Source organism: Bos mutus, chromosome 13 (assembly GCF_027580195.1).
Source record: "Bos mutus isolate GX-2022 chromosome 13, NWIPB_WYAK_1.1, whole genome shotgun sequence".
NCBI lineage: Eukaryota > Metazoa > Chordata > Mammalia > Artiodactyla > Bovidae > Bos > Bos mutus.
In genome coordinates, this window is record NC_091629.1 from 8446231 (window position 1) to 8467798 (window position 21568).

The 21568-nt window shown below is 42.4% G+C and overlaps 1 protein-coding gene across 2 annotated transcripts in view; it reads left to right on the forward strand.

The window, feature by feature from the left end:
• The first annotated feature begins 4815 nt into the window (after positions 1-4815).
• ITGB1 (integrin subunit beta 1) overlaps positions 4816-21568 on the forward strand; it is a 43609-nt gene continuing 26856 nt past the window's right edge. Inside the window, exon 1 of one of the 2 annotated variants that reach the window (XM_070380978.1) lies at positions 4816-4836. The gene's annotated coding sequence lies outside the window, so the exon portion shown is untranslated. Of the gene's footprint in view, positions 4837-5197; positions 5357-21568 lie in introns of those variants that run through there. The other variant, XM_070380977.1, reaches the window with a different exon arrangement.

Sequence of the window (21568 nt, forward strand, 5' to 3'; positions counted from 1 at the left end):
AGAGAAATTATGTTGTTTCATAGTCTCTAGCCATAACTCGCTGGTAGCACCATCATTTCCTGTACCGAGTGACCTTAGTTCCTAAAAATAACTCCAGTGCTATTCAACTGCTTATGTTTGGCATATTTTTCATTCTTATTTGGGAAGGCACATTCCCTTCTCCAGCTGAAGAAACTCAGTGTCTGAAAAGAGCTGCCTAAAAACACTGTTCCCTCTGGGCTCTTAAAAATGTTCAGCATCTGAAAGCTGGCAGGGAATGCTCACACCCAGCAGAGGCAGTAACTCCATGGACTGAGCAAAAAAAAAAAGAAAGAAACAAGGGGATGCTATATATGGAAAACAGGAAGCTGAACAGTTGAGGCAGCCTTACTCATACGTGACCCATATTCAGAGCCATAACCTAGCAACTGTGAACTATCTAGAAAAGGAAAAGACTCAATGGCTAGGCCTAAGCTAGAAGGACAAACTATCCTGACACTTTTCCACCTTACTTTTAAATAAGCAAAGGAATAAAGCACTAAATAAAGCCTCAGGATGGGTTAATCCAATAATACTGCTGCATACCACACATACCCAATTGCTGACCCAACTACTGACCACCTTGTAGCAAACTCTTGGTTCCTCTGGCAATTATAACAGGGTGTTGAGCAGCGGTCACTCCAAGTCCCCAAAACAAAAATAAGAAGTTGCAAAATAAATGATCTTCCAGTTTCTTTGCAATATTTCATTATTTGTATGTTATTTATATTCTTGGCAACAGAAAAAGGAGGAACTGGAGGACTAGCTTACCCTTTCTTTATTTTCAAAGTGTTAATAATTTCCAGGGCTATTTTTTTTAAACTCGGACACACAGATTCACATTTTAATAGAGGCAGTTCAGTGTCTTAGGAAAAGGGAATGAAGTTATGATTCAGAAGCTCATCAACATATGTGTTATTGAGAATTATCAGAGACTTCTATTCCTTCTAACCCCATCTGCTCATCTTTATTTACATTTAAGGGTTTTACATTCTAATTAGCTGGAGGTGGTAGATGAGAAAAATGTATCCAGATCACTCTATAGAAACAGTTTTTAGGAAAGTAGCTGAAAACTTAACTTTGTCATTGTTTAGTTGCTTTAAGTCCTGTCTGGCTCTATGAGACCCCATGGACTGTAGCCCGCCAGGCTCCTCTATCCATGGGATTTCCCAGGCAAGAATACTGGAGTGGTTTGCCATTTCTTTCTCCAGGGGATCTTCCTGACCCAGGGATCAGATCCACATCTGCATTGGCAGCGGATTCTTCACTGCTGAGTCACCAGGGAACACTTACCTAGCTACTGGCAATCAATCTGCTCCAGAAACCATTATATACATTTACAATGGTATTTTAAACCCAAATCTGTTGATCAGCCAAGCTACTTTCAAGAGTTTTCTTTCATTAAATCTCCTAGAAGGACATCTTCATCGCATGTGTTAAAGATGTTACATTATTCTGTTTTTCCAAAATAAATGGAAACCCTCCAAATTCCAAAATTATCTAGGATATGAGTGTCTAACTCTCCCCCCAGTGTTCTCTTCCATCACCCTCATGACTCACCTAAACACCTTCCTTGGACTTTATGTGTGTGCACACTCAGTCGTGTCTGACTCTTTGCGACCCCATGGACTATAGCCTGCCATATTCCTCTGTCCATGGGATTTTCCAGGCAAGAATACTGGAGTGGGTTGCCATTTCCTCCTTCAGGGGATCTTCCCAACCCAAGGATCAAACCCGAGTCTCTTGCATTGGCAGGTGGATTCTTTACCACTGAGCCACCTGGGAAGTCCCTACTCAGGAGCTGCCTAATTAATTTCACTCATCCTCACACAACTTTTTTTCCTGAAGATCAGTATTGGAATTGGTCTTCACCTATAAACCTGGGATGTGATTTGCAATGTGTCCCTATGAATCCCCTTTGAACTGCTAAAATTACTTTTTTCATACCTCATTGGCTGGACACGCTTACTTATAGGGTGATGATATAATCTACCATCCATATCAGGATGTACTTTTGAGAATGAAAAGGGGTGCTATTAATAATTATGCTTGGGTAACAGACACATTGGGGGTAACTTGAACATGCTGGGACACAAAGTCACCCAGCTTATTTAAAGTTGATCTGGTCTGGGTTAAGCCAGAATGTGCCAGCCAGTGGTCAAGACCAAAACATTTTTGTTCTGGGGTCCATACTCCTCACTATGCAGGCATTCACCCTTTGCTCTACCTCCATGGAGTCTTGCCCAAGTTTGATTACTGCAGTTGGAAAATCATTTGTAAATGAATGTGTACTAACATATTTGCCTGTAAAATGTTACATTTTTATAGAGGTACTTCCACTCTCAAAAGACTGAAAAGGCTTTAAGTTATCATGGGATGATTTGTAGCTTCCTGGACAGGGTAACCTTTGACAGATTGCATCCCCCAAGTGTTCAAACTACAAGAGAAAGACAGCAATCCACTCCTGAGGCAACACTGACTCACTCCCAGTCCTGTATTCCATAATCACGTGATTAAATACAGCCTACTAGATCTAAAGGTCAGTAATCAATGCTGATCCCATTGTCTGAAAAAGATAATCAGGTTTCTAGAGAGGCCTTTAGCCTCTTTTGTACTTGACTAAATATTAGTGATTCCTTTCATTTATGTAAGCCTGTCCTTTAATCATTAATAGAAATGGGGGTTAAACAGTGATTGAAATGAACAGTAAAGTCTTTGCTGGTGAGCAATTTTGAAAACTTACTTTTGGAAAACAGTAGTGAATAAAGACATATTTTGTAGAGCATGTAGTAGTAAGATGCCAAAACTAAAGGAAAGGTCAACTTTTAATTATTTGATAAAAATGACTTGTGAGATGGCATAAGGCAATTTATAATAACCGGGAAAGAGTGTAGGTAAAATATGATTTGTCTTAAATTCAAGATACTAATAGATGTTGTATCATGACATGGTTTAGCAATGTGACTTACACTATTCCTACTTACTAGGATACTCTGTTTAGCATGGTAAAACTGATCAACCTTTGGAACGCTCATAAATTTTATAGTTAGCTGTCCTTTGATGAATATTTATCTGAAATTACGAATGCAGCCATACTCCTGACCAATCACTGCTTTTCTTAGAGATTATGTTTCTTTAATTTCTCATTTCCTCAAAGCTCATAACTTCTGCACATAAATTGCTACTCACACTTTAGTGTAGTCGGATGTCCCAGGGGAGCAAAAGGACCCATTTATTCTTTTATCCAGTATTAGCTGAGCCCCTATTGTGTGACCTGGAACAGTGTTTGAGACTCAGATTAAAAAGGTGATTATTACACTGCCTTTGGCCTAATTTAGTTTAATGTTGTGCAAATGTGAATCTTATAATGTTCTTGTAGCAAATCACACAAGGAAGAAAGTTCTGGGGAATGTAGTACAAATCAAACATGGATAAACTACACTTCAGAATGGTAATCCATGTTGAGACCAGACATAGATTTTGATCCGTTTTCAACAAAGGTATAAATAGTACCTTTAAATTCAAGAATGTTGAGGTCTGCTGGCAGCTGCACCATTGGGTTGTTAACATAGATACATTAATTTTTAAAAATTTAAGTATAGTTGATTTACAATGTTATGTTAGTGTCCGGTGTACAGAAAAGTTTGTTATATATATCACCAAAAAGAAACTGTAAAATATATATATGGAAAAGAATCTGAAAAAGAATATATTTCAGATTCTTTTCCATTATAGGTTATATTACAAGTTACTGAGTATAGTTCCCTGGGCTCTACAGTAGGTCCTTGTTATTTGTGTTTTATATAGAGTAGTGTGTGTATGCTCATCCCAAACTCCTAATTTATCCTCCCTCCCTGTCACCCTTTGGTAACCATGGGATTGTTTTCCTATGTCTGTGAGACTATTTCTGTTTTGTAAATAAGTTCATCTGTATCCTTTTTTAGATTCCCCAAATAAGGAAACATCATTTAGTCTCTTAAATTTGCTCATCCATTAAGTGGGAAAAATCATTCTTGTTTCTTTAGAGGTTTCCAGAGATTACCTAACCAAAGATTTAATTTTGCTGGCGAGCAATGGGCAACATTTCCATAGATGGGTTGTCTTTTTTTCTTCCTCAAGACTGGCGGTCAAATGAGCATCACAGCTTCTAATCTTCCCCAAATCAAACACTGCTTCTCAGTTTCACAAATCTCATCATTCGAGTTCTGTTCCCAACAGGGTGCTGCAGCTCACCACGTGGCAATGCGCATTTTCGGCTAACAGGATGGCAGCCTGCCAGCAGCCCATTCTGAGTAACCGGGTTTCAGTATGATGCCGGCCGGCAGCGGTTGCGATCCTCTTATCAAAATGTGCCCAGCCATGCTTCTTTTAGCTGTCTCTTCTCCAGCCCCCCTGTCCACCTACTAAAAAAAGTGAGGATGAACAGAAACTGTATCAAGGATGAACCTTTCCTTCTCCTCCCAGTTCCCCATAAATGGACCTCCAGATGAACCAAACAAAAGCTGCTCCTCAAACTCACCAGTTTCTCCTCTACAACTTTCTTCATCTTTCCTGGCACCCGTCTCCTCCTTAAGTCTTCCCCTCTCTCAAAGACGTAAGCAAATCCTCCCACCAGAAAAATATCGGCTTTAGCTACTTCCCTTCCAGAGGGAAACGTTTTTGGCCCCACGAAACCTTAACAAGGTGAGTGACTAAGTGTCCCCGTCTGTCTGAGCCGGCTCCTGGGAGGCAGGGCTTCCAGGGTTCAAAGCCGGCCGGCCGGACACACATGGGGCTTTGGAGAAGCAGCGCCTAAGGCAGGCCGAGAAGGATATTAAGGTGAGCAGGACCCGGCAAAATCCTCCCTCTCTCCCTCGGCTGCAAAGGAAGGAGGCGCCGCCGGGGTTGCGGCGGAGCCGGTGGCCCAGGCGGGCCGCTCCTTTGTCCCGGCGGCCCCCGCCCCTCCCCCTCAGTCCCCCCTCCCCCTCAGTCCCCCTCCCCCTCCCGGTCCCCCTCCCCCTCTCAGTCCCCCTCTCCTCCCTGTCCCTGTCCCCCTCCCCCTCCCACCGCGGGCGCGGCTGACGCGGCCCGAGAGGAATGCGCTTCCGGAGGGCGAGTGCCGCGGCGGCGGCCTGAGGAGCGGGATCGCAGCGCCAGGGAGGCGGTGCCCCGGGGGTCGTTTCCTGCCGGGAGGCGGCCCCGCGCCGCCGAGTCTCCTCCTCCCGCCCGCGAGGAGGAGGAGCCGCCGCCGCCGCCGCCGCGCCCGAGCCCGGGAGGCCACGCCAGCTCGGGACAGGCCGAGCGGGAACCGCGGAGCACAGGCCGAGTTGACCGACCGGGCTGGACGCCGCGGGAGAAGGTGGGCCAGGGCGGCCGGCCGGGAGGGCGGGCGGCGGAATTGGTGAGCGGCCGGGCTCTCATGGAGGAGCAGGCGTGGGGGCCGCGGCCTCCGGGTGGATTCCAAGCCTTCGGGCGGGGGAGGAAGTCGGGCCGCGGCCGCCCCTGGACCTTCCCGGCAGGGGCGCTGTCCTCGCGGGGCCGCTGTCGCGGAGGCCCGGGAGTCGGACCCGCCACTCGGACGCTGGGCTGGGCGCGAACCGGACGGCTGGGCGCGGACGGGCCTCCGCGGACCTGGTCCGGCAGCGGCCTCGGCTGCCGGGCCTCCACGCCGGGACCACTCACCCTGGCTCCAGCCCCGCGTCCCGGGCGTCGCCGCGCCGCAGGGCACCGGGGCGCCGGGTGGGCGCGTCCTGTGGGCCCTTCTAACGCTGGGTGTGGACGCCGCGGCCGTGTTCAGGGCTCCTGCCCGGCTGTGCCTGATTCGTGCCGTTCCTGATGCTTCAGAACAAGTTGTATTTTTAAGAATGGTAGTATTTAATGCCTGAGTAATTTTTGTTTCACCAGTTTTGTGTTTTTGCGTGAAAACCTAGCGCTAGTCTGTATGATCATTACTAGTAAATTACACTGTTTTTAAGGCTCCATTTCTTCCATCTGTAAAATGGGAACAGTACCTACCTGTACTAATAATAAAGCTAGAAATTATTATGAGGACAGTGAGGGCTATGTTTACCTCTATGCACTTTACCTTTATTTTGTCCTTTAATCCTGGAACTGATCCAAAGAAGTAGGTGTTGTGTTTAATCCCAGTTTTACAAATGAAGAAACTGAGGCACAGGGAGCATAGGTGATCGTCCAATTCTGATGAGGACAACCCTTGTGGTCCAGCAACCCATGTTTGAACCACAGGTAACCTTGTATAATATAAGTGCAGTGTAGTGAAGACACTTAGCTCAATAAATATTAACTCCTTTTCTTTCCTTCTTGATAAAGTAGAAGGACTTTAAAAAAAAATCTCACCATGTAATTGGTGATATTATCAATAAGATTTCTTGGAATCTGCGTTCCACATAAATATTAGCTGGGTAGAATTATTGTTATTTTTTATTGTTATTTTGATGGTACAATAAAAAAATGCTAATTGAATTTCGATTAGGTATTTTTCTTAACGGAATCCAGACTTTGCAATACGTTGTGTATTAAACACTTCAGAAGTGATGAAGGAACTTGACTTGTAAGTTACCTATTCAGGATTTGTGGACATCAAGGCTCAAAGGAGTCAGGGCTGGCTTAAGAGCCCTACAGAGATGTTCACATTTGAAAATAATTTTAGATCACTTATTAATAAATGAGGGACTGAAGATGATTAGCTGATAAATAGAAAACACATGAAACAAATCAATGTTTTAGTTAACAGGCATTTGAGGATGAAAGCAATTATACCCACCCTAGAATTCAGTATAAAATGGAAGATGTTATTAGAATGCTAGTTAAAAAGATGGGATGTGGTTAATACTTTGCTTCTGTAAATAGCAGACTCCAAATTGAGTCATCAGTGTTGATTTCACAGACTTAAAGTTTTTGTAATGTTGATTGTTTTTAAAAGAATGTTAAATTCTGTATTGTTTTCTAATCCCCTCGCTATTCTGTGTGTGGAAAGTATAGGATCAGTAATATTGAATAAATCATTGGATTTAGGTGGCTTTCTCCTCAGCTTTCTGGTCAGGATATTTAAAAGCTGCCCCAAATTAGCATCATTGAATGAACATGCAGTCCTACACTGGGGTCGATAAATTCCTAACTCCTGGGGGAACTAGGGCATCTGGTTACTTTCTAAAATACTGAAAACTATCTTTCAGGTGGTGCTTGTTTTCAGGGCATATGTGTGGGTGATTAGTTGTTCTTGACTACTCTGCTGGAGTGATGAGATAAAACACGAGATAGATAAAGTTTCAGAACTTTTGATAGGTAAAGTTTCAGAACTTTTGAGTTCTGCTAATTGATATTTCTAAACATGTAACAAATTCAGTTAGTATCTGAGAGGATTCATGTGGACTGATTACCCCACTCTGGAGGGTTAGGATCTGTCTGGTTGTCAGTGGAATCCTAGATTATATTGTGCAAATCTGTATCTTTTTTTTACCTATATTCTGACCGGTCATATGTTGTGGAGTTTTGTCCTTGTATGATATTATAGCAGAGGTGGGAGTCTTGGGGTCCAGAGGGTGGGCTGATAGGGGTAAGAGTCCAGAGGAGTACCTTATTCTTCAGAACCCTGAAATGATAGCAGTATCTATAGCTGTAGAAAACTGAGAAAATTATATATCTAGGTTACAGGAGTTGCAGTGCAGAAAACCTTCAGAACCTTAGCAGTCTTAGAATTTTCAATAGATAAGTGAAAAGGTGGTATATCTTGTTCTGTAGCTGCATGCAAAAGGAGCCAAGCTATATTTGCAGGTTTCTCATCTTTAAATGTGACTAATTGTGAGACTTTTGCAGAGTTAAGTTTTATTTATAAAATAATACAGAAGCCAGGTACTTTTAAGCTTTAGTTTTGGTTTGTGGCTTTCGAAGATGAGGTTAACTATATTTAGCAATATGCTAAAGCATACGTACATCATCTGATCAAGAAATGTGTGTAAGTGACAGACTGTTTCAAATATACATAGTGCATGCATGTATAAACCCAGTTATTGGACTTGTCTCATTATACAGTCTCCAAAGTACAGCTTCCTGGACCCCAGGGATGTATAAAATAATTCACTGAATGTAGGAAGAAAATATTAGACTTACTATTTTTTTATAAAGCTTAAATGTATTATGATTTATAATATCTTACCACATTGCTGTAGAGTACATGTATTTTAATTTATAAATACATATTTTGGGGTACACGTATTCTCAAGTTTCTTTTTGTTTTTGTTGTTAAATAGTAAAAGGAGTATTAAAAAGCTTTGGAGATCCTTGGCCTGGGGGACGACCTGGGTGGGACTACAAGAACTACTTATTTTGGAGGGTGGACAGGTCAGACTTGGTGTCTGAGGTAAGAGGAGACAGGAACTGGAGTGGCCTAGGTGTCTGGTTAGGAGGTGGCTTGTCCGAGGTGGGAAGCGTGACCGCAAGGGGGTGCTGTGCGGCTGGCCGCCTGGAGGCAGGGGAATGCTGGACTCCTGCTGAGATGCCTGGAGTGTAGCTGACTGTGCAGACTGCTCGCTCACAACCGGCAGTCTGGTTGGGAGCCTACGATTTGGGAATTCTTAGTCTGTATAGGCTGACGCTCTGGGCTGCAGATGAAAATACTGGAGAGCGTGTAGAGTGAAAAGGTGCCGCCGAGGGGCCCTGGGAACACTTTCCCAGTCAAAGGCTGGGTGGAGGAAAAGGAATCTAGAAAAACCATTTCCCTCCTCAGTTTGTTTGAATTTCTGGTTCCTTCCTGTGGTAGCTTAGTGGGGGACTTGGATATGTTCAGGCTTTTCCTTTGATGAGCTTGTTTAAGGTGAAGAGAGAAGCATCTTTAGAGAAGCAGTTGACGAAGCAGAGACTTCTTGATTGGGAAACCTGGGTTTTGGGCAAGCTCGTTCTGAGCTCTGGGACGTTTGTTGGAACACCTCACTTGGAAAGGGCTCTGGTTTCTGTATCTACATAGTAGAGTGGTCTCTTGGTTTCTCCTTTCTATTGCCCTGTGAGCTGAAGGCCAGCTGCTGTGTGACCTGACTCTACAGAGGACAGGTCTTCCCTCTCCCATGAGCAGCCTTTATTTTGTGCCCTCACCCCAGAGGGCATGTGGTGTGCTGAGTCATGGCTTTGAGAAAGCCTGCAAGTGCTGGCCAGGCGAGTCTAGTGCTCTTAGTTCTCTGTCAGGATGGAGCTCTGTTGTCAGTAACCATTTAATCCGTTAGTGTGCTAAGTGCCACTTCCCTGAGCAGTGTGGTGCTTACTGGGTGTAGGGCAAGAGGCTGGCCTGCACCTTGCAGCTGAGGATACTGTCTAGTTGGGATGCCTTGTTTTCAATTTAGGGAAATGTAGCAGACACCACAGGGTGTTTACACAGTGCCCTGTACCAGGTGATTCTAATAGATTTTGAGAAAAAGATCAGCTTTGGCTTAACTGGTTTTGGAGGGCCGTGAGGAGCTTGTAATGGTCTGACCAAAGAGACGAATATAAATGATGACATGGTCAAAGGACAGTATAGTTAGAAGGTAGAATACTGTCTAATCTAGCAAATAAATATTTTTTGATTACTTTGATATATAATCATACATATATAAATATATATGCCTTTATATAATACATATAAATAAAATGAAGGATATTTTAAATGAAGGCCTGGACTCTTGCCCTCCAACTCTAGTCTGGTGTAGTTCACAGACATAAATACAACTGGTTGTAATAGAAATTTGAATTAAACAACACTGCGTTACTGAGCATCACCGAAGGGTTGTCATTTGCTGTGCCAGACTTTATCAAGACTATATTTTGGGACACAAAAAAGTAGTAGTTAATGCTACTTATGGTGGTTAAAAAAATTGAAACATTTTTTGAAATTTTGGTGAAAATTTTTTTCAAATTTTTTGAAATAATTCTTATGGTGGTTGAAAAAATTAAGAATGATGAGGAAAAGTATTTAGATGAATGGAGGTCACATTTCCGTGTATAAATGTTATTGAATGAATACATAGGTAACTTAAGCTTTCATAGTCTTTGTAAAATTAAGAATAGTAATTTATTAGCTCTCCAGTATTTTACAGTTTATTATTTATTTCAGATTGTAATTTCTTTCCTTCCCCAAAGGTGTAGTGGTGGGTCATATTTGATTATTGGAGGTGGAGATTGTAGTTTTAAAAGTTGCATTTAGTATTATATTATTTTAGGAAAACACAACAGAAACAGTAAGGAGCGGACTTGTGCTTACTAAAGCAGTATGGCTTAAAAAGATTGAGAACCATTTATTAAGTAGTCACTCAGGTTCTAATGCTTAGGAGTCAGTGAATGAGTTGAAGAGCAAGAAGAAAATTCAGTAATCAAGTAAGCTGTGATTTATAGGTCCCTATAAAGATATTTGTTTTATATTCATGATCATATTTTATCCTTTTAACAGTTCTAAGGTAGATATTATTCCCAGCTTAGTGCTAAGTGAGAAATTGAGTTTTACCTATATTTAGGTAAAATTTTTTACCTATATTTACTATATATATATTTAGAATATATTCAGCACTGTGTTTGTTTCAATCTAATACAGGGCAGAGGAGAGAGATGACAAAGCATATGGTCAAAATTTATTAAAGTTTTGACCAAGTAAGAATTTTGGAATGACTTACCTAAAAAGTAGATAAAATTATCCAAGGGAGCATAACTTACAGTTCTCCTCGACTGAAATTACATGGAACATATATTACTCTCAAGTGCTTGTCGATCCCATTAGTTAGGTTGGTAAACTTGTTTTTGCTAGTTCTTTGTAAACTTGCCCCAAAGTAAATTCTTCAACCAAAGCAGCTGCTCACTTACTCTTTTCCCTTCACAGAGAAAAGCAAAATCTATAGACATAGCCAAGTCTAAAGAAGGAACAGCTCGCTAGGCTAGTTTGAAATATAGCAATTGCTGGGTAATGTCTTTTGAGTGGAAGGAGGACCTGGGAAGAGTTAAGTTCAGGCAACTTTTCATGCTCATTTTGGGTCAGCCCTTAATATTATGTCTTAATAGATTTATTTAGAGTGTTAAACTTTTGCTTGTTTGTTTATTTGAGTGCACCAGGTCTTAGATGCTGTATGTGGCATCCTCAATCTTAGTTGCAGCATGCGGGGTCTTCAGCTGCTGCCAGTACCAGGGGTGGAACCCAGGCTCCCTGCATTGGAAGAGTGGAGTCTTAGCCACTGGGCCACCAGGGAAATCCCTTGCTCATATTTTAAGTCTTGTCCTTTTGCTTATTTTATGAGCTTTGAACTTACTTTATGCCCCTTCACCATTTTTTGGAATTTAATGCTTAATCTTTTTTTTTGGTCCTCATGTAAAGGCTATAACCTTTTTGGTGGGGAGGTGGTGGTGGTGATATACCAGCTATCTATTTACTGGGTCACTGTTGGCTATAACGTCATGCTTCTTATTGCCTTGAATTATTTTGAATTCTGTGTGCTCAAGCCTGCTCTTCCTGTTGTGTTGATTCTGTTCCTGTGTGTTTTGAGTTCTGCAGAGGATTTCAACTTAAATTTCCTCCCGTACACTTTCCCTCTAGTTTTGTGGTCTTACTGTGTTTGATTGCTGTAAAATCTATTTGAGATTTTCTTAATTCCTTGAAGAGCATGAGTTCATTCTCCTTTTTTTTTTTTTCAGAGAAGATTCTTAATTTTCTCTTTTTGTGCTGTAGAAATTTTTCGTAGTTCAGTTCCATGTCCTGACTTCCCCCTACTTCCATCTTTATCGTTGAAAGTATTTCCCGAGACACAGTGCGTCCATTCTTTATCTTGCCCTTGCACCACAGGAGTGGGTGCTGATGATTAATATTCCACTTTATCATTTTCGTGGGGGTCGGGTAGACACAGTAGGTTAGTTGCTCAGTCGTGTCTGACTCTTTTGCAGCCCCATGGACCATAGCCCACCAGTCTCCTCTGTCCTTGGGATTTCCCAGGCAATAATACTGGAGCGGGATGCCATTCCCTTCTTGGACGGATCTTTCTGACCCCGGTTCAAACCTACCTCTCCATCATTGCAGGCAGATTCTTTACTGCTGAGCCACCAGAGAAGCCCCAGAATAGACACAGTTTGTTCTGTTATTCTGTAATTTTCTTTAAGTATTGGCCCTGTTTCAGGTTTCCAGTTGTTTTTTAAGCCTGTAGTTTTGGAGTAGTCAAACCTTTGTTGTTGGGACTCAACTCAGGCTGATAACCACCTTTGGGTAAGAAGGGGTTGGGACTCATAAAAAGCCTTTTTTCTTCTGGGTGGGAGTTTTGAATTTTAGAAAGTTTTCTTTCTAAATAACTTCAGAATACGATCTATCCTCCACAGTGGGTGGACACAGACTTCAAAGGAAAGTTGCCTGTTTGCCTTGGAGTACTCAACCTCCTTTCTTTCCTGGTCCCTCTTTTTTTTTCCCTCTTTCATCCTTTCTGCTAAGTTTTGTTAATCATTCATTGTAGCTTATTATTTATTTGGGCCATAGACACTTCCAGGATCACTACCACGCACCTCTTCCTGCCAGAGAGGGGGAAAATGTTGAGTTTTACTTGTTCTTCTCACAAGGGGAAAGGTGCTCTTGGTTTTGGTGAATTCATCCCCAGCTCTCACCCTCGAGTCTGATGGTGTGAAGCAGAACAGGCTCCTGTATGTTCTCCTGTCTGTTGCTCTGCGTGGGGAGAAGCAGGGTGAACTGCATGGTAGGAAAGCCTGAGGCTTTCCTCTTGGCTCTGTGTTCCTTTTCTGGACTGTGTTGATTTGTAAATATTAATGGGTTATTGGACTTTTTTTTTTTTTTTTTCTTTTAAACACAGATACAGAAAATAGCGATGGTGGTACAGACTTGGGATGAATCTAACCTTATTCTGTTTTCAGGAGAGGCTTATAATATACCTCAATGGAGGTATCTGAATCTTTTCCACCATTAAGGTGAAAAGATTTACAATGTTAGGATATAAAAGAAGGAAGCTTTCTTATTGGAAACCTACTTCTGGTGAAAGCTTGGGCTTTCGGCTCATGCCTGGGTTCATGTCCCAGCTTTGTCAGTTATATGTCTTGTACACGGTAGATGTGCAGTGAATATTTGACTTGGAAATCCAAGTTGTACTGAATAAAAATGTGCTCTTTGTGCAAAGATTTTATAGGAAGAAATCTTTTGTGGATGACTTCTTTTTGTACTGTGTCCTTTGGGGCATAGATGGCCTCTGAGCACCCAATTTTAAAACTTAAATGTAACTCTCCATTTTTTAAAATTTTTCTCTAAAGCATAATTGTTTAATTTCTATAAAGTACATATAAAATTTCTAAAGATCTCATCTGTAAATGTAAAAAGAAATACCAAATGAGTTATTTGTCACATTGTTAAGAACATTAATAGATACTTAGTATGTATTTAAAAGTTTGACTAGCTCATAAAACCACATTTAACCTTGATAAATAAAGATGAGTTTACAGTGGAGATTAATTATGTACAGTTTCTGACAAGGGAACACTTGCATGTTTCTAACTATCAAAATGATGTTTTGGAGCTATTTGAGGTAATTTATTGTTCAGAGGATGAATTATGACCCTTTGTGTGTGTGCTAAGTTGCTTCTGTCGTGTCCGACTCTATGCGACCCCATGGACTGTAACCCTCCAGGCTCCTCTGTCCATGGGATTCTCCAGGCAAGAATACTGGAGTGGGTTGCCATGCCCACTTCCAGGGGATCTTCCTGACCCAGGGATCGAACCTGCATCTCTTGCATTGCGGTTGGATTCTTTACCATTGAGCCATCGGGGAAGCCCTTATGACCCTTTAGTTAAAATTAAATGTAGTAAGAAAAGATACTTGGATGAAATGCTTTTGTAGGATGAGACCATAACCTGTCAGTATACTCATGAAATTTGACAATTAAAATAACTTCTGTTGGCCTCCAGTCATTTTGAAGGACTAAGAAATAAACTCAAAGAACATTTTAAATCCTTTCCATTTCTGTTCTCTGAGTCAGTTCTAACAGTAGAAGGGTGTTCTTTTATTTTTAAAATAGTGACTGAGTATACCTTCAAAATATTGTAGTTTAGTGGAGCACAGACTCAGGTCACAGCTTCAGAATTCAGATGGTCTGGTTTCAGTTCTACCTGTGACTTTGGAGAAGTATTTGTGGTTTGGCTTCCTCCTATATGAAACAAAGATAATATTGTTCCCAACCTCATGGAGTTGCTTAGAAGAGATAGCTGTTATTATTTTTATTAGTTATTGTCATTTTTATAGTCATTTGCATGTGTTAGAATAAAAGTAAAAATAAAACTTTTTGTTACAAATTACCATAAATCATCAAAACTCAGTTATCGTATCACTCTTGGGTGTGCCTGGTTGAGCCTTGTCTGCCTTCTAAGTGAACACATCACCCTTGTGTTTTATAGTTCTCAGTGGGCAGCAGTCTCTGAATGAACCAGACTGGTACACAGCCTCCTGGTCTAAGTTTCTGCTACAAGATGTCTTTTCAGGGCAGTTTCCTTCCTCCTCTTAGCCTCTCCTAGATTTGCTTCCCCATATAGAAGGAGAAACCTGAAGTCATTCTTCCTTATTTCTATTTTAATTAGGTATGTTACTCTCCACTTTGATCTTTTTTTAAGGTGATTTGTGATACTAACATTCAAAAATATCTGTGCTGTATTTAATGTGGTAGTAAAAAGCATTAAAGTTTTGATGCTTTTATTATTTTACATACAAATTGTTAGAAATATGATTGTTAGAAAGTAGAATAATCCTACTTAAATGTAGAACCTAAAATAATTATCAAATTTACTTAGCATAATAATTAGTATCTAATTAATAATTAGCACCTGATTAAGGCTTCTTGTATTTTATTTTATTTATTTTTTTACAGTATAGGACTTCCTGGTGGCTCAGTTGGTAAAGAATCCGCCTGCAATGCAGGAGACCCTGGGTGGGAAAGATCCCTTGGAGAAGGGAATGACAACCCACTCCAGTATTCTAGGCTGGGAAATCTCATGGACAGAGGAGCCTGGCGGGCTACAGACTATGGGGTCACAAGAACTGGACAGAACTTAGCGACTAAACCACCATCACCATATACAGTATCAGGTTTTGATATCATATCGAAGTAATGTGTTTATTTCTATAAAAAGTCAACATTAATCTGTTGTTTGCAGTTGTGTTTTTTTTCTAACCCTTTATCTTTTCTTCCATATCTTGTGTTTCACCTAACATGGATCAATTCAGAGTTTTTGGTTAATTAGGATCGAAAAAAAAGAAAAACCCAAACATTCAAACATAGTTACTTCTTTATTGAATCAAGTTGTTGCTGAGCTCCAGCTGTAACGTATAGTAATAATGATAACAAGTACCATCTAGGTATTGCTTGCAATGTGCCAGATGCTGTTTTCAATATTTTATATTTACAACTCATGTAAACTTCACATATCCTCCATAACGTAGAAACTGTAGTGTCCATTTTAAAGATGAGGAAACCAAGGCACAGATTAAATAACTTGCCAGTGTCACCTGCTTAGTTGGGGGTTGATTAGAGGTTTGAGTCCAGGCACCTGACCCCACAGCCCACACTCTGAGCTCCGCCTTAGCAGATGGTGTGATCACTGCACTCTGCAGGGCTTTGTTTACTTTTCTCTGGATACCTCAGAATATCTGCAGTTATCTTTAGACTCTGTGTACTGGGCTAGGTACAGAGGACACAGAACTGATTTCTAGAAGATGACAGTTCATAAGGCAGGTCAGTCATACACATCTGCAGTAGATGGGAAAGAGCTTCATACGTCTTAATTACTGAATCTTTTAAACAGAAGTTGTGTTTGTTTTAATATATGTATGTGTGCCTATATGCGACTCTCCTGGCTTAAATCCCCTCCCCAGTTCTTGCCATCATTGAGATCTCCAGAGTTAATGCAAGTGACGCTTCTCACACTCTGTTCTAGCCGTTTTCTTGCTCTTTTAACGCCAGGGGCTTTGAGCGCTGGACTAGAAACCTCTGTCCTCCTCACTTCCTCGGGCCTCCTCTGGTTCCCGTCGCTGCCTCTCGGAGCAGTTCTCTGACTCACTCTGGCTGACTGCATCTAGCCTTACGTGCCTCTGTCTTTTCAACCCTGGGGCATCTCCAGCCAGCCCTCTTGTCTGTCCGTGGGGAGAGAAACTAGCAGCAGCCTTCTGGTGGGGTGTACTGTTGTTCTTGGAAGCCCCTTGGGGCAGACTTTTCCCTGTGGGGACTAGAACTGAGGCACGTCTTCCCAGTGACCATTCTTTGGACACACTTTCCACAGTTGTCCCTCAGTATCCGAGGGGGATTGGTTCCAGGACACTCCTCCTCCCCAAGCAAATCCACAGATGCTCAAGTCTCTTTGAGAGGGTGTAGCTCTTGAGTGTAACCTAGGCACATCCTCATGTACACTTTGTCACCTCCAGATGATGCCTGCTGCTGCTGCTAAGTCTCTTCAGTCGTGTCCGACTCTGTGCGACCCTGTAGACGGCAAACCACTAGGCTCCTCTGTCCCTGGGATTCTCCAGGCAAGAGTACTGGAGTGGGTTGCCATTTCTTTCTCCAATGCATGAAAGTGAAAAGTGAAAGTGAAGTCGCTCAGTCGTGTCCGACTCTTAGCGACCCCATGGACTGCAGCCCACCAGGCTCCTCTGTCCATGGGATTTTCCAGGCAACGTAAATACTATGCAGAGTTGCCTGTGCAGGGCACATTCAGGTTTTGCTTTGTGGAACTCTGCAATTAAAAAAATTTATTTCCATCTGTTGTTGGTTGAATCTGCTGATGGAATCCATGGATTCAGGGGTGAACTGTATACACTTCTCAAGACTTCTCTGGAAGGCCAAGTCCCTGGGCACCCCTGTGGTGGCTAAAGTGCCCTGGCCTTTTCTCTTCTTGGTTTGCATCTTCAGCACCTCTCATTCCCCGTCACCCTGTGAGTGAGCTGCTTGCACACCTGCTCTCGTCTCAGACTCTGCTCTGGGAATGGACCCCAGCCAACCCAGTTCCCGTTAGCTGTCTTCTCAGCTCAACCTTTTATCCAAGACTGCCCACCCCTGAAATGTTACACCTGGCTCCTTAGCCCTTTCTCTCACCTGCACCCTGATGCCTAGGCCCTTGACTGTGGCCTTCTCTCTGTGTGTGTGTTTTCTCAGCACTGCCCCTTCCTCCTCCTGCACTTGATCTGTAAACAGTGGCATTAATTCCACAGTTTCAGATTGGAGTCTAAGGACCCATGGGAGGTTGTCTCAGTATTTGACTGTTTCTACAAGAATTTCTAAAAACTTTGGGGTTTTGTGCTAATAACTAGAATAATAACCAATAAGTGGATGACCTTATAACTGAGTGTGTATGTAGTATTTCAGTGCCTATGTTTCTGTTGCTTGTATATGTAAATGAATTTTGATTCATGATGTACAAGCACCTAGAGTGTGAGGCATTTTATATCTAGCTGAAAGTTGGCTTGTGTATACTTACGTGGGTTAAAAATTGTAATCCCTAGGGTATCTATACTTTCTTGGGCTTCTAAATAATGTCCAAGAAAAATGACATAAAATTTAACGTATTTTAGCATAAGTTTTTAGCACTGATTTTGTCCCAAGCACTTATAGGTCCTGTCACTGAAGACACAGGAAAGATTGTGTTCTTGGCACTTAGAACCCATCAGGGCAGATTATTACCAGGTAGTTTCAGGTGAGATGAGTGTTAGATGTGCCTTTATAGATCAGGGTGTCCAGTACCTGCTGGGCCTCAGCACTGCTCCATAATCCTGTTGCAGTGTCTTGATTTTCTTCCGTCTGCCAACCTGCTCCTCTTTTCTCCCAGCATCTGTCCTTGCTTCCTGTTTCGGGAAGAAACATAAGCTGTCATGCCTGAACTCGCCCAGCTTCTCACCCGCTGCCCTGACTTAGAGAAAGCTGCCGCACGTCTCCTCAGGGAGGCGGGCCCCTTGTGCTCCATCCCTCTTTACTCCAAGGAGCCTGGATCTGGCACTCTTTCCCTTCTTCCCTTACGCCTGCCTTCAGCTCTCCTCTCTGCTTAAGTATTCTTCAGTCTCATCCATCTTCAGAATTTCATAGCTGCCCACAACTCTTGGGTTTGTATCTCTAGCCCTGAAATCCTGAAAGCCAGAGCCGTAGATCTTAACTTCCCACTTAATATCTTTCCTCGGTTTCACACCGGCATTTCACAGTCATAGTTCTAAATCAAAATCAGTATTTTCTCCCCTAACTCCCATCTTTCTCTGTCTTCCTTATTTGAAAGTGATGATCCTTTCTCTAACCATTCCTTACCTAAGCAGCCTCAGATCCCCCCAAGCACCTCTTTGTCCGTTGTTACTCTGGAGCCTGGGCAATACATTCTGTAACTGTCCAGCAGCTCGTGTCTTGCCATTCATCCTCTACCCCACTGGTTTTCTGTCACATACATGTTGTCATGTTACTACCCTGTGCCATTTTTCCCAGCTTCCTTGGTACATGTTGCATAGAATCTAAACTCTCAGCATGAATGGCATTTAAGACTCTCTGCAACCTGACTGTAACCTCCTGCCTTGTTGGCCTCGGTCTCTGTTATTTCTAGCTTATAATTTGTCTTAAGTACTTTAAGGTTTTTTTTTTTTTTTTTTTAGCTCTATGACATTTTAAGATTGTAACATAATGTAATTTATTCTTATTGTAGAAAATTATGGGGATAAAATAATCACTCACCCCACTGACCAGATTTAACTACAAGTAATGCTTAAATACATTTTTTCTGTAAAGTTAGACCAAGTCCATTCCAGTTTGCGGGGAGAGAGAGAGAAGTCACCCAAACATGTATGTTTAGTAATGAGATTGGAAAGAAGTTACTACAGTTCTTCTCATGACTCTGGCCTGGGATGCTTCTCTGCAGGGCCTGCTGTGGTTTCCTGGGTGCTGCGGTTCTAGCCCCAGGAAGCCTCTGAGCTTGTCCTGGCAGGTTCTGGTATCCTCGGGGCACTTCGTGCTTCTCTTCCGTATAGAAACCGTCACGTCACATTATAGTTATTGGTATTTTTTGTCTTTAAACTGAAAATTCCTTGAGACAGCAATCTTTGTATCTCCTGTAGGGCACAGAACCTGGCAGAATTTTCCAAGGAAGCTCTTCCAGGAGGAGGGGAGGAGCCAATAGAGCATGTTAAGGAAGAACGGTGAGGTGTAGGCAGTGATGCTGTGTGCATTCTGTGCATGGTAAACTGATGTGTGTCTCCAGGAGGCAGACACCACTTACACAGGTGGAGGAGGAGCTAGAGACCCGGGGTCACGGCTCTTTCTAGACCTTTGCTCATGAAGAGGAGGAGAGTCAGGGTTAGGACAGGACCTAAAGGCATCTCTTACTGGGGCCCCCTCCTTGGGAGCTGTTCACTCCTCAGGGCGCCTTTCTCAGCCTGAGAGGCAGCGAGGAGACGGGTAGGTAGTCACCGGCCCTACCTCCAGAGATGGGGGTTTTCAGGCCCGGGGTGCTCCCCGGATCGCACGCTGGCCAGTGTTGCCTCGGGGCATCTGAATGTCTCGGGAGCTGTGGCCGTCCTGCCCGCCTCCCGCGCCCCGCCGCCTCTTCACCACCCCTCTTCTCAGCGCCTCTCCTCACTGCTCTGTCCTCTTGACCACCCCTCTTCTCAGCGCCTCTCCTCACTGCTCTGTCCTCTTCACCATCCTCTTCTCAGCGCCTCTCCTCACTGCTCTGTCCCTGCCTTGTGGCCCTTGTGGCTTTCCTTATCCCTGTTGGCTGCCGTCTTCCGTCCCCTGTGGCTGTTCCCTTTCCTGGGCAGAAAGCCTGGCCTTTGCAGGCCTGGCGGCTGCCCTGCTACAAATGCCACTAGTCTCGAGCTGCCCTCCACCCTGCCGCTCTTGCCTCCCTGCAGCCCTTGTGCTGTCTGCTTCTGGGGTCAGAGCTCTTCAGAGGCAAGAGGGCTTCACAAGTCTGGTCTTTAGCGTGTCAAGGTTTATAGAGGAAAAGACAGCGGCATTAAAGTAGTATTTTAAAGCCATAAACCTAAGCATGTCAGGAAATATTTTTTGCTACCTGGTAACTTTATCTGAGTGGTCTTCTAGGAGTTGTATGACGTTTTAAAGGTTTTCCAAGGTAGTCTCCTGGTCCTGAAAGTGATCCGAGTTGAATTCTGAAGACCATGGATCAGATCCATATATGGACCAGATTTTTGTTCTGTTCCCTTTGTGTGGAAACCGCTCAGAGGCTCCATTCATCACAGTCAGGCATTTCTTCGGGTGTCTTACTGTCCAGGGCCTTTTAGTCATAACTTTGGAATTGATAACAGTATTTGAACTGCTCAGAATCATAGTCTGTGTGGATTTATTACACATTGAACCTTTTAGTCAGGCCTTAAAAGGTGAACTGTCAGTGACCCTCTGCTTCATTTGGGCTTCTGGATGCGTAAGCAAAACGGGGGCATAACAGAACTGGCTGTTCTGAGCTTGGTTGCAAAGTGGGTAACTGTGCGAGTTACTCACACTGCTTTTCTCTGGAAAACCAGAAAATGCAAGCAGCATTTGGCAGTAGAGGAAACCCAAGGATCCCAGAGTAGAACTTTTAAGCGTTTTTCTGGAGCTGTGGTGTTGTATCCTGAAAATGAGGGATTTTAAAGGAATTTTTTTTTCCCTTATTAAAAGAAATTTACCAAGAAAGAAAAAAATTCCACACAGTTACCCTACCATATTGTTTTTAGTAAGAAAGTGAAATGAAGAATATACTAGAACAATTTAAAAACAAATGAACCCATTGTCTTTATATTATGCTTATAATGCTGTCATCTCCAGGACTCTGGTTACTTTATATGTTTATATACTGTTTATTTTTACATACCTGTCATCTTAAATGTGTTCTTTGCATCCAAAAATTATTCTGTAAACCTTGTGATGTTGCTGCATTCTATTCTTTTGACTCCAGTAGTCCATGAAGGCGGTTCAGTTAGCCCTTTGCTCTTCGTGGATCTTGGGTAGAGGACACTGGCATTTTTGACTGTTATAAACATGATGGAGTTCTGTACTGAAAGTGTTGTGCATGTATCACCTTTGATACTTTAAATTATTTCCTTTGGATGAGTTTCTAGTAGTTAGTTTACTAAGCCAGAGGGCAGAAACATTTTTAATGGGTTTTGATATAGATTGTTAAATTATTTCCCCCAAATTATATCAACTTACAGAGCCATCTCTGGTTTCTCTTACCCACCTGCAATAAATCATTAAGTTTTGTTGGGTTAAAAAAAACCTTTTTTTTTTTTACCTGCTAGTTCACCTTATATTGCTTTATATTTCTTTGATAAGTAGTAAAGCTAATCTTTGTTCGAGGGCGTGTTATATTTGCTTTGGGGTTTTTTGCGTTCTTGTGGAAGGGGCAGATGTTATTAGAGTGCAGTCCAAGAGCAGTGACTAGTTAGAGTTAGTGACCTATGACTTTAGCTGTCTTTGTCCAACTCTGGTAAGATGTAGATTAAGGTGAAAAACTTTAATTCGTATATTTATAGATCTAGAAACGGTAGGCAACTGAACTGAATATTTTACAAATTTCATGCATAGAAGTTGATTTTCTTGAAAAGGA